A 12,618-nucleotide genomic window follows, 5' to 3' on the forward strand; every position below is an offset into this window, starting at 1 on the left:
TTTCGCTACTTACACAATCCTGAGATCACCAAAAACCTTCTAACTTCGCACAATTCCACCACTAATCAATACGAGGGAGATAGCAACCGAAACGATTCGCTACTGTAAAAATAGCCATTCCTCATTAATGAAGAGTTCAACAAAGTTAAGAACGAATTCAAAGCCAAAACCACTTGCCCAAATAACACAAGAAAACGCATACCCTATACGCTTACCAAACGATCACCACTTCGAGTCAAATCGACAAGTGTTAATTCCAGCCTCACGATCGACTCCTAAACAGTTAACAAAATACCCCTTAATCCCTTTTCCAGAGTAACATTTGAGTTTAATAAAACGAAAATTTACTAGACAACACAATTGCACGCTTGCACAAAGGGAAAAAGATGAAGAAAGACAACGAAAACGGATGAGGAATTCAAAGGAAATTCAACAGCAAGGATTTATTATTTAGAAAAAAAAAAGGAAAACCAAAAACTGAGAGTAGGGGAGAAGAGAGAAAACGTCAGAAAGGTGGAGAAGAGTCCGAAATTTTGAAAAAAAAACTAAACAAAAAGATAATGCCTAAAAATCTAGTAACTAATCTCCTTAATTCTCTCCCTAACCTCCCACAACAATTCCACTCGAAATTTCAATTTGACTAGGACTCCACCATGCCACATGGCCAAGCAACAAAAAATAATTCCCTTGCTCGCGTAGGGACTTGAACTCCAGACCTCTAACAAGCTAACTCCTTACCATTCGAACTAACAAGCTCATTCTAATATATTTTTACCAACTTTTAACTATAAGCCTACTGACCAGAGATAATGCTTTATTCATAAAAATACCAAAATTTTCCCAAGTCAAGGCTTGAACTTGGGACCTCATACACACACATAGAACACTTAACCACTGAAGCAGATACACAGTTGTGTCACCCCTTCGCAAGAACAAAAATAAAAATTCTAGGGCATTACAGGCTCACATGGCCAAGTGGCATGCCCATTTCTCAGGCTGTGTGGCGTATGAGATAGGGCACATGCCCGTGTCCTTAACCCGTGTAAGTCTCTGACTTGCAACTTAATTAAGTGCAGGAGTCACACGGCCAAGTCACACGCCCGTGTGCCAGGCCGTGTGAAAAATACTGAGCATTCTGTTTTAAATTTTAAGATGCAGGGGACACACGGCTAGAACACACGCCCATGTGCTAGGCCGTGTGTCACACATAGCTGAGACACACGCCCGTGTCTCTGCCTGTGTGGACAAGATAGGGTCATTTTCAAGCTTTATTTCTCACCCATTTGATCATTCACCTACACAAACATTTTAACACATCCAAAAGCCAATCCAAAAAATTTAAAATCATGCAAAACTCAAGTCACATACATATCATAGCACTTCATAAATCCATGTTTGTGAATTTATCTATTTGACCACATTTATTTAATATCATACTAATGTTCATAAACCAAATTAAGCATTTATACCAAACATGAAATTAACTCATATGTTAATAAACCAAAACACATTCATCACAAGCCATTCCAATGGCTATTTACAACCAAAATATTTGTATGCCAATTTTGGCAAACCAAACCTATACATGCCATTATATCCAAAAATAATTTCATAATTATACTGAAGTGAACCGATGGATAGTATGAGTGATCTCTGCCAAGCTTCCAACCCAATGAGCTTCTGAGTACTATAAAACAAAGGAAATAAAACCGAGTAAGCACTTTATGCTTAGTAAGTTCTTATAATGGGAAATAAACTTACCATTCATTTGTACATTAAGTAAACATACACATGCATTCCAAACAACTTGGCCATAGCCTAAGCACACAATCTCATCAAATATGTTAGTTATTCATTTCATATAAATATCAATAACGAAGATGAACTCATCCAATACCAAGTTCTATGCATTTCATGTTTTTTTCAGATATTGATTTCATTTTGATTTTCACTTGTCTTCATGTTAGAATATCACCCGTTGAATCATTTGAAATCTCGATGGATACGAAGGTAGTACACATAAAGTGTACAAATCAGAAATCTGTCAATTCATGTCCGGGAGTACTCATTAGAGCACTTAAACAAAAAGCTCTCTCTCTCAAACACTATAACATGAAGCTCATTGAGCCATGTAACGGGAAGCTTATCCGGACAATATAATGGGAAGACCACAAAAATCCTATAACGAGTAGCTCCGAAGAGCACTTAACGGAAAGCTTTGAAGAGAACTTAATCAGAAAGCATCGGATAGCCATATAACGGGAAGTTCAAGCGAGCACTAATGGGAAGCTCCGAAGAGCACTTTAACAGGAGGTTCACAAAGAACCTATAAACAGAATGCCCATAAGAGTGTGCGTGTGTCTACAACATATGCAAAACACAACCAGTCAGGATGCTCCGAAGAGCATTTACGGGAAGCTCGCAAGAACACTATAATGGGAAGCTTGAGAGGGCTTGTAATGGGACGCTCTATCGAGTTACGGTACGTTTGCAACATATGCAGGAACATTTCTATTTTGGGAAACACAACCCTGTATCCAATCGAGTTTCATTCATTTTATCAGAACTTATTCATTTATTTGAAATTGTCAGATATGAGGTAAATTATATACACATACATGAAATTTATACAATTTACATATTCAACATTAAATTTTAATAATATAAATATACACAATTTAGTTACGCAAACTTACCTCGACAATTGTTCGTGAGTTGAAATCTACTAATCCGATACTTTTTCTTTACCACGATCTAGCTCCGTATTTGGTCTATCCGGATCTATATGAGTAAATTTAACATCAATTTAATACAATTTACATTCAATTCTATCCAAGTCACATCTTAGACCAAATTACTATATTGCCCCTATACTTTTACTAAATGACGATTTTGTCCTTAGGCTCGTAAAATAAAATTCATGCAATTTAACCCTTATTCCAAGCCTATCCAAATTTTATATGTAACTATAACAGCACATATTTTTCACAAAAATTAGAATTTTCCACAAATTTAGCATTTTCACAATTTAACCCCCTAATTCATGATTTCATCCAAAATTCCTTAATAAAATACATTTAAATATCCACCAAGATCTCAATTTCATGATCTAATAACTAAAAGCATATGAATTCATCAATGGTAACTTCCAAAAATTTCAACAAAATCCAAAAACTAATGAAATAGAAAGTTGGACCTAGTTGTAAAAGTCCAAAAATATAAAAATTTCAAGGAAAAAGCAAGAATTAAACTTACATGAAGCTAAAATATGAAACACCAGCTTAAACCCTCTTCAATGGCTGTTTTTGATAAAAAAAATGATGAAGAAAATGTCTAGAAACTATTAGAATCACATTTGGCCATATAAACTTTATTTTAATTCCAATTTTGCCCTTAATCACATAAAATCTTTGATTTTTTTTTTCAGGCTAGGCAACCTCTGCCATTTAAAATGGGTCAATTTTCCCTTTCAGTCCTCCCTTATTTAAATTTAAGCTATTTAATCACTTTAGCAAGTTTTGCATCTTTTTAATTTAATCCTTTTTAATTAATTAACTACCAAAACGTTAAAATTTTCTAACAAAATTTAATACTATCTTAATGACACTCGTTAAATATTTATAAAAATATTTAAAGTTCGGTTTATAAAATCGAGGTCTCGATACCTCATTTTCTAAATCAATTAATTTAAAAAATCCTTATAAACACAAATTTACTAATTTAAATTTTTTTCAAAAACCACATTTGGCTCGTAAATATTAAATAATACAATTTATGAGTTCATTTTCTGGATTTGGTGGTCTTGAACCACTATTTCCGACATCACTAAAAATTGGGCTATTACAATCATATCTACCAGTCCAGCTTTCATCTTACTAGAGGCATCACCATGAGTGTTTTTATATCATATTATGCCATGGGTCTCAGCCACATGGACTTACACATTCTCATGTGGTGATCTACCAGTCCAACTTTCATCTTACTAGAGGCATCACCATGAGTGTCTTTATATTATATTATGCCAAGGGTCTCAACCACATAGCCTTACACTTATTTTTGTATCATAATCTGCCAATCTGGTTAGCAATATGACTGTCTTATAAGAGCTATCATAAAGGGATATTTTAATCATCATTCTCTTACTCAAATTTATTCACATACCTGACTGGTTCGTACTTTCCTATTCCAAGTTTTACCAACATACATATCATTCAATTTTTTATTCATACAGTACTTCATACATATCATATTCACACATATAACATATTTACTATAAAAATGTTTTTTAATATTATTGAAAATAGTGGTTTCGGGACCACAAATCTAACGAGTAAATTCATATAATTAGCATTTAAATTATATGAGTCAATATTAATTTTTATATTGAATTTTTATTTAATGGATTTTAACTAATTAAATTAAAAGTTAGTATAGGCGATTCGGTTCAAAAGTCGAGTGGTTTATGAAAATGAGGTATTGGGACCCCATTTCCGTAATTTAAGGTCGTAAGTATTTTTATTAAATATTGACAGAGCTGTATTATATGTGAATTGAATTTTGCCCCGAAAATTTTGATTATTTATTGCTTAATTAAGGTAAAAGGATTAAATTGTAAAAGAGGTAAAAATTAATCGCTATAGATTTAAAATAGTAAAGTGACAAAAATTGTGATTAAACCATGGTCAAAAAGTCCAAGCAGTGGTGGATTTCAACCATTCCACTAACTTTTGGGTGATTTATTAATTTAGTCTTAATTAGTTTAAGGTTACATTGTAAATAAGTCTGTTTAATTGAAATTTAATATAATTGAAGGACCAGTTGTGTAATTAGACCCTCCTTAAATGACCTAATAATAGAAATGATGTGGAATTCTCTAGCTTGTTGTAAATTGCAATTAAATCCTAATTAAATAAGGATATATCACTACACCAAAACAGGCTTTTAGCAGCATTTTTAGTGGCGTTTGGACAAAAAAACGCCGCTAAAGATCGAGCATTAGCGGCGCTTTTAGGAAAGCGCTGCTAAAAATGAGCATTAGGGGCATTTTTTGGAAAAACGTCGCAAAAAACCTAAGCCCAATGCATCGTTTTCTAACCTTTCGGGGCTTTAGCGGCGTTTTTTAAAAAGCGCTGCTATTGCTTAGAGCTTTAGCGGCATTTTTAAAAAAGCGCCGCTAATGCGCAGGCTTTTAGCGGCAGTTTTAAAAAAGCGCCGCTAATGCTCAGGATTTAGCTGCGTTTTTGAAAATGTGCCGCAAAAGCATTTTATCTGTCTATTTACTATTTAATTTGTTTATTTATATTAATTAAAATTCAATTTATTTTTAATTGAATATTTGTTAAAAATGGATAAATTTGAAATAATGACACGTAGAAAAATAAAAAACATAGAAAATATTTGTTAAAAATGGAAAAATTAAAATACTATTATTTAAAATAATTTTAAAATTTTTGGGGGTACATGACTGATTGATTTTTAATTTATATATTAAATAATTTCATATATAATTGTAAAAGATACGATAGTATTAATTTTAAAATATTTAATTAATTATCATTATAGTTTAGGGTTTAATATATATGGTTTAGGGTATATGGTTAATTTAGGATTTAAGACCAGTTTAGGAGTTATAATTTTAAGGTTTCTAGATTATGGAACTAGGGACTATGGATTAGGGATTCTGGTTTAAGGGTTGTGATTTAGGGGTTAACAGTAAGGCGTTAGGGGTTAGGGGTTAGGGGTTAGAGATTAAGAGTTAGGGATTTAAGGTTTATAGATTCGGTATCAAGTTAAGGTTTAGGGTTTAGATTAACTAGTGCATTTTAATTTATATTAAATAAGGTTTAGGGGTTAGGGATTTGGGTTAGGGTTTAGGGTTTAGATTTATTAATATTTTTAATTTATATATTAAAGAAGGTTTAGGGTTAGGGTTAGGGTTAGAGGTTAAGAATTAGTGATTTAGGGTTTAGAATTTAAAGTTTACTTTAGATTTGTTAAATGATAAAATTTTATACAATTAATTAATGCTTTTATATTTAAAAATATTTAATCTAAACCATTTGATATAATTAAATATTAGATTTTTAAAAAATTAATAAATAAATAAATTAATATTGTAATGATTGATATGGATATGTAACTATCAATTTTGGATAGGACCAAATTATAACAAATAAAATGAAATACAAAACTAAAATCATTCCACATCGAACATCTAGTAAAATAGTTATATTTTAGTTAGGAAAAATATCTCTAATAAAATAAAGATTAGATCGAAAATGAACAATATAAAATCATGATTAACGTCTCAATCTTTAATTGAAATTTGATATGTGAGAGATTAATTGCTTACATTGGATAATTCTAACTTAATAATTAATTACAGACTATTTAATCATTTTTTCTTATTAAAATATACGATATTTATTTTGAGAGTACTTGGTTTTTTTTATAAAAATTCAATTTATAAAAAATAATAATAAATGTTTTATAAAATCACTTAACTAATAATTTTTAACAGACAAAATAAAAGATTTTTAGTAAAGCAAAACAACGTCGTTTTGTTCAAAATGAAATGATTTTTTGTGGTGTTTATGTGAAAAACACCGCAAAAGGTAAGCAATAGCGGCATTTTTTATAAAAACGCCGCAAAAATAGTTATGCTTTAAAAAATCATGCCATTTACCCCAAAATTTTCCCCCTGAAATCCCTAATCTTCCCATTTAAAAAATCGCGCCATTTCCTCTCTCTGGTTTTTGCGCTTCCTTTCACCCTCAGAGGATGACACTGTCCATGTGCTTCTCTGCCACCACGGCTGCTCATCCTATTCCCACTTCAGATCCGCATCCACCCCATTCATCCAACTCTCAATCACTCGTGGCCGTTTCCTTCTGCAAGTTTGTTGATTTCACAGACCATTCATCCGACAATGCTGATTTCCATCTTGACATTTTATTTGTTCATATTCCATGTAGTTTATATTTGCCATCTTGAAAACAACTCCACCAAAAATTTCAATAGTCTTTTTATATTTGTATTTTTTTTCAAACGCCATTTTTCAAATCTTTTTCTTTGAATTTCCGATCCCTTCAGAGTGCTGAAAAATATTCAGGTACTTCGGTATTTTTCAATTTCGCATTTTATTGCCTCCAATCTTTGAATTTAGTTCCAATTTATCGTCATTTATTTGCTGAATTAACTTGTAAAATAATTGTTAGCACCTAGGGTTTTTTTATGTAAGGTTGTTTTTAATTTTAGTTGGAGAATATATTGTGGTTTGATTGTTTGTTAGGTTTTGATATTCATAGGGTTTTTAATTCAAATTTCTAGCTTAAGAAAGGACCTAATTTCTTCTACCTCAAATTAATTAAATTTAATGGTTAGTATTTGTAAAATTTAATGTAATGTAAAATTTTGGCATGTTATTAATTGTAAAATATTTGGTATTTGGGGTTTTTCATTGTTACTACAATTATATAATAGGTTTTGATGCCTAACATATATGTTTCAGCAAGTAAATATTTAGGGATGGGATACTTGTATTTTAAGCCTGAAAAGTCATTAATAGGTTGAATAAATACTACTTATAATTTTTGTTCAATTTTTTCTAGAATTTTGGTGAACTCCTTTAGTAATTATTTGGGGCTTGTTATGTTACGAATTGGTATTGAGTAGATATGGATACTCTGAGAATTTTTTTTTACTTGCATCATAGCCTTTTTTATGATGTTTGCCTTTTGTTTACAAAGATTTTGTATTTTGTTTTCTACCTAGTTTTTTTTTCGTGTTACCTAATTTGTCGAACTTCTAGCATTAGTGAAGTTTTTATTCAAATTACTTGTGTGCTATCATAGGTGCTATTGGCTAGGGTTTACAAGGAGCTACGTCAGGCATGGAGGATGCCAAAGAGCAAATTATACAGGAGTCCAAAAATTCCACGCTACCATCTCAAGATGAGGTTGTGTTCTTATCTTGGCTCATTGTGGAATATTTGATTGGTTAAAGATCTTAGCTACATACATGATTAAAATTTTATTCTCTGGAGTTCTATAATTGCTTTTGATTGATTGGATTGATTGGAATTTTAGGTGTTCATTTGTAAAATTTTCATAACTTGTTTGTTCTGTTGTTTCAGAAACTGAATATGACCCATGGTTTTGCTTGGTACTTTTACATTTTAAATTATCTTAACACCTTACAGTTTTCTTCTTCCTATGAATACCATTACAACTTGCAGTTGAATGTTTCTTTTAGGTAAATCTTGTGACACCTTTTCTTTCTTTGTTCACCTCACTTTATAGCCTATTTTTTTCCCTCCTGCGTTGGATCTTTTTTTTTTTTAAATCACATGATCTCAAATTTCAATTTCTTTTAACATTTATTGGAAGAATAATGTGGCCTCATTTGATTGTTTCTCCTACCTGGTACTCGTATTTCTTTTTGGATGAATAAATTTATTTGTTTAATCCTCATCATCCTGTACAATATCATGCTTGCAAGTTTCTGCTTTCCTCCTTATTGCAGATTTACTATCATGTTATCCCTCTGTTGTTCTCCTTGATGTGGATATTTCTTGTGAAGAAGTACTTACATTTTGCTGTTTCTTCATGCTTACAGGATAAGAGCAAATGGTTTGGAGAACTCGTAAGCACTCCTCTGTCACTCTTAAACCAATTGTTTAAATTATTTTCATAGCCTACTTTGATTGCTGTTATTTGTGGGAAAATCAGTCTACATTCTTTAAGCTAATCTTAAACTGCTTCCTACATTGTTTCAGCCTTGGGAAGAAAGTTTGCGGGATGCACACGAGTTTGGAAAACTTGTTCTGTTTTAGAACTTGGATCCAGCTTACTCTTTAGCAAAAGTGGAGGTAATATTTATTATGAATCACAATTAGGTTATGTTAGAAGCATTTTGTATTTACACGCATAAATTTCTGTTTTCTTTCACTTTTCCTCTCCCTACATGTGTGGTTTGTACCTTTTATCTTTCTTATGAATAATGCATGTTTATATTGCAGGATATAGCTTGGAATGCCTTCAATGAAACTTGCAGAGCAAAGATGGTGCAGCGGACTGCATTGTATTTTTTATTACCTTGCAATGTGTATAGTCATAGGCAAGTTCAACTAGTCAGTCTGTTTCTCATATGTATTATTTATTTTAGTTTTGATTCTAAATTTTTATTTTTACTTTAATATTTACGACAACTTGAGTTCTAACTTTTGGATTTTAATTGTGTTATTAATTTATTATTTTATATTCTAAAACTAAATTCATTAATTTTTATATTTAGTTTTAAAGTTAAAATTTTCATAGAAAAATTAATTTAAATAATATTTTTTTATTTATCCTTGAAAGTATATTTAAAGTTCAAATTAAAAAAATAAAACATAATATAATATTTATCATAAAAATAAATATTATTTGATTAAAATAATTTTTTTTAAATGTTATGTTTTTAGTGGCGTTTTTTGCAAGAAGCGTCGCTAAAGGTTTGTTCTATAACGGCGTTTGTGCAAAAGCGCCGCTAAAGGTCCTGATCTATAACGGCGTTTGTGGAAAAAGTGCTGCTAAAGGTCCTGAACTATAGCGACGTTTGTGGGAAAAGTGCCGCTAAAGGTCATGGTCTATAACGGCGTTTATTTCTAAAAACGCCGCAAACGTTTGCAGCGTTGACAACAGCGACATTTTTGCGGTGCTTTCAAAAACGCCGCAAATACTTTTAGCGGCGCTTAAAGGCATAAAAAAATGTTGCTAAAAACCTATTTTGGTGTAGTGTATGCTAATTAGTTTGTTTTCTAGTATGATAAAAAATTGTGGTTTCGGGCCACAACTCCGATGTATGAGGCCGTAAATATAAATTATTTAATATTTATGAGGTCATTAGCATTGTATTAAAATTTGGTTAGGAAATTTTAACGTTTGAATGATTAATTAAGTAAAAATGACTAAATTATAAATATAGAAAAGATAGATTTATTAGTTAAAAGGTAAATTAAAGGGTTTGGATAGTAAATAAACCACCATTATCCATAGTGGACAGTTTTGACTTTAGCTAAACTTTCATGAGTTAATTAAGGTAAAATAGTAATTAAGTAAATAAATGAAATTTAAATAAATAAAAGTCAAATTGGCTATGAATTTCATGTCTTCTTCTTCTAAAACGGGCCGAAACACCGTTGAATTATCGTAGAATCTTGATTGGAATCAAGTAAGTAATTGAAGAACTCACAATATTTGATTCTATTTTCAGATAAAAATTTTGAGGAGGGGAGAGTTTTAATAGTCCGTTTTTCAATAGTGTGGGAAATAGTAGTTTTAGAATCAAAAATTCGAAGAGTAAGTTCGTATAGTTAGTATTTAAATTATAGGACTCAATAATAATTTTATATTGAATTTTAATTTAAGGAATTTTAACTAATTAAGTTAAAAGTTAGTATAAGTGGTTCGGTTCAAAAGTCGAGTGGTTTATGAAAATGAGGTATTGATATCCCGTTTCCGTGATTTAAGGTCGTAAATATTTTTATTAAGTATTTGCAGAGTCGTATTAAATGTGAATTGAAGTTTGGTCTGGAAATTTTGATGATTTATTGCTTAATTAAGGTAAAAGAATTAAATTGTAAAAGAGGTAAAAGTTAATTGCTATAGATTTAAAATAGTAAAAGGACCAAAATGGTGATTAAACCATGGTCAAAAAGTCCAAGCGTTGGTGGATGTCCACTAACTTTTGGGTTATTTATTCATTTAGTCCTAACTATTTTAAGGCTAAATTATAAATAAGTTTGTTTAATTGGAGTTTAATATAACTGAAGGACCAATTTTATAATTGGACCCTCCCTAAATGGCCTAACAATAGAAATGATGTAGAATTCTCTAGATTGTGGTAAATTGCAATTAAATCGTAATTAAATAAGGTTCTACTAATTAGTTCGTTTTCTAGTATGATCGAAAATGGTGATTTTAGGCTACAACTCTAATGTGTGAGGATTTAATATTTACAAGGTCATTAGCATCGTATTAAAATTTAGTTAGAAAATTTTAACGTTTAGATGATTAATTAAGTAAGAAGGACTAATATGTAAATATAGAAAAAATAAATTTATTAGTTAAAAGGTCAATTAAAAGGGTTTGGATGGTAAATAAACCACCATTAACCATAGTGGATTGTTTTGGCTTTCCTTTGGAGTTAATTAAGGTAAAATAGTAATTAAGTAAATAAATGAAATAAAAGTTAAATTGGCTATGAATTCCATGTCTTCTTCTTCCAAAACGGGCCGAAAACACCGTTGAAGGTGAGAGGAAGCTCCAATAATTATCCAGGTGAGTAATTGAAGAAGTCACAATACTCGATTCTATTTTTAAATAAAAATATTGGGTACAAATGTTTTTAAGTAGAGGAGAGTTGTAACAATTCGTTTTTTATTGGTGTCAGAAAAGTGGTTTTAGGACCACAAATCTGACGAGTAAATTCATATAATTAATATTTAAATTATATGAGTCAATAATAATTTTTATATTAAATTTTGATTTAAGGAATTTTAACTAATTAAATTGAAAGCTAGTATAAGTGGTTCGGTTCAAAAGTCAAGTGATTTATAGAAATGAGATATTGGGACACTTGTTTTCGTAAATTAAGGTTGTAAATATTTTTATTAAATATTTTAGAGTCGTAATATATGTGAATTGAAGTGTGGTCCAGAAATTTTGATGATTTATTACTTAATTAAGGTAAAAGATTAAATTGTAAAAGAGGTAAAAGTTAATCGCTATAAATTTAAAATAGTAAAGGGACCAAAATGGTGATTAAACCATGGTCAAAAAGTCTAAGCCGTGGATGTTAATCATTCTACTAACTTTTGGGTTATTTTTTATTTAGTCCTAATTATTTTAAGGCTAAATTGTAAATAATTTTGTTTAATTTGAATTTAATATAATTCCTTAAATGACCTAATAATAGAAATGATGTGGAATTCTCTAGATTGTGGTAAATTGTAATTAAATCGTAATTAAATAAGGATCTACTAATTAGTTCGTTTTCTAGTATGATAGAAAATGGTGGTTTTGGGCCACAACTTCGATGTGTGAGGCTATAAATATTATTTATGTAATATTTACGAGGTCATTAGTATCGTATTAAAATTTGGTTCAGAAATTTTAACGTTTGGATGGTTAATTAAGTAAAAAGGACTAAATTGTAAATATAGAAAAATATAGATTTATTAGTTAATAGGTAAATTAAAGGGGTTTGGATGGTAAATAAACCACATTATCGGCGGATGGTTTTGGCTTTCGTTTAGATTTAATTAAGGGTAAAATAATAACTAAGTAAATAAATGAAATTTAAATGAAATAGAAGTCAAATTGACTATGAATTCATGTCTTCTTCTTCCAAAAAGGGCTGAAATATTAGGGGTTCAATCGGTTAACCGACCCAAAATACCATTAACCGAATTAACCAACCTTTCAAAATTTTCGATTAATTCGGTAGGTTAACCGAATTAACCGAAAATTATGTGTTTTTTTATTTTTTGTTAAAAATTAACCGAATTACCAGAATTAACCGTCTTGAAATTAACACATCATTGAAATTTTATTTTTATTTATTAAATTATTTGTG

At 30.3% G+C, this 12,618-nt stretch overlaps 1 long non-coding RNA gene across 2 annotated transcripts; it reads left to right on the forward strand.

Moving 5' to 3' along the window:
- The first annotated feature begins 7,068 nt into the window (after positions 1 to 7,068).
- LOC105769112 (uncharacterized) lies at positions 7,069 to 9,220 on the forward strand. Of its 2 annotated transcripts, XR_008198095.1 has the most exons (4): positions 7,069 to 7,111; positions 7,854 to 7,957; positions 8,777 to 8,869; positions 9,020 to 9,220. It is a non-coding gene; the product is annotated as an uncharacterized LOC105769112 (long non-coding RNA). The 2 variants fall into 2 exon arrangements; XR_008198094.1 differs by lacking the exon at positions 7,069 to 7,111 and having other exon boundaries at positions 7,735 to 7,957.
- The last annotated feature ends 3,398 nt before the right edge of the window (positions 9,221 to 12,618 follow it).

The sequence above is a fragment of the Gossypium raimondii genome, chromosome 7 (genome assembly GCF_025698545.1).
Source record: "Gossypium raimondii isolate GPD5lz chromosome 7, ASM2569854v1, whole genome shotgun sequence".
In the NCBI taxonomy this organism is placed as follows: Eukaryota; Viridiplantae; Streptophyta; class Magnoliopsida; order Malvales; family Malvaceae; genus Gossypium; species Gossypium raimondii.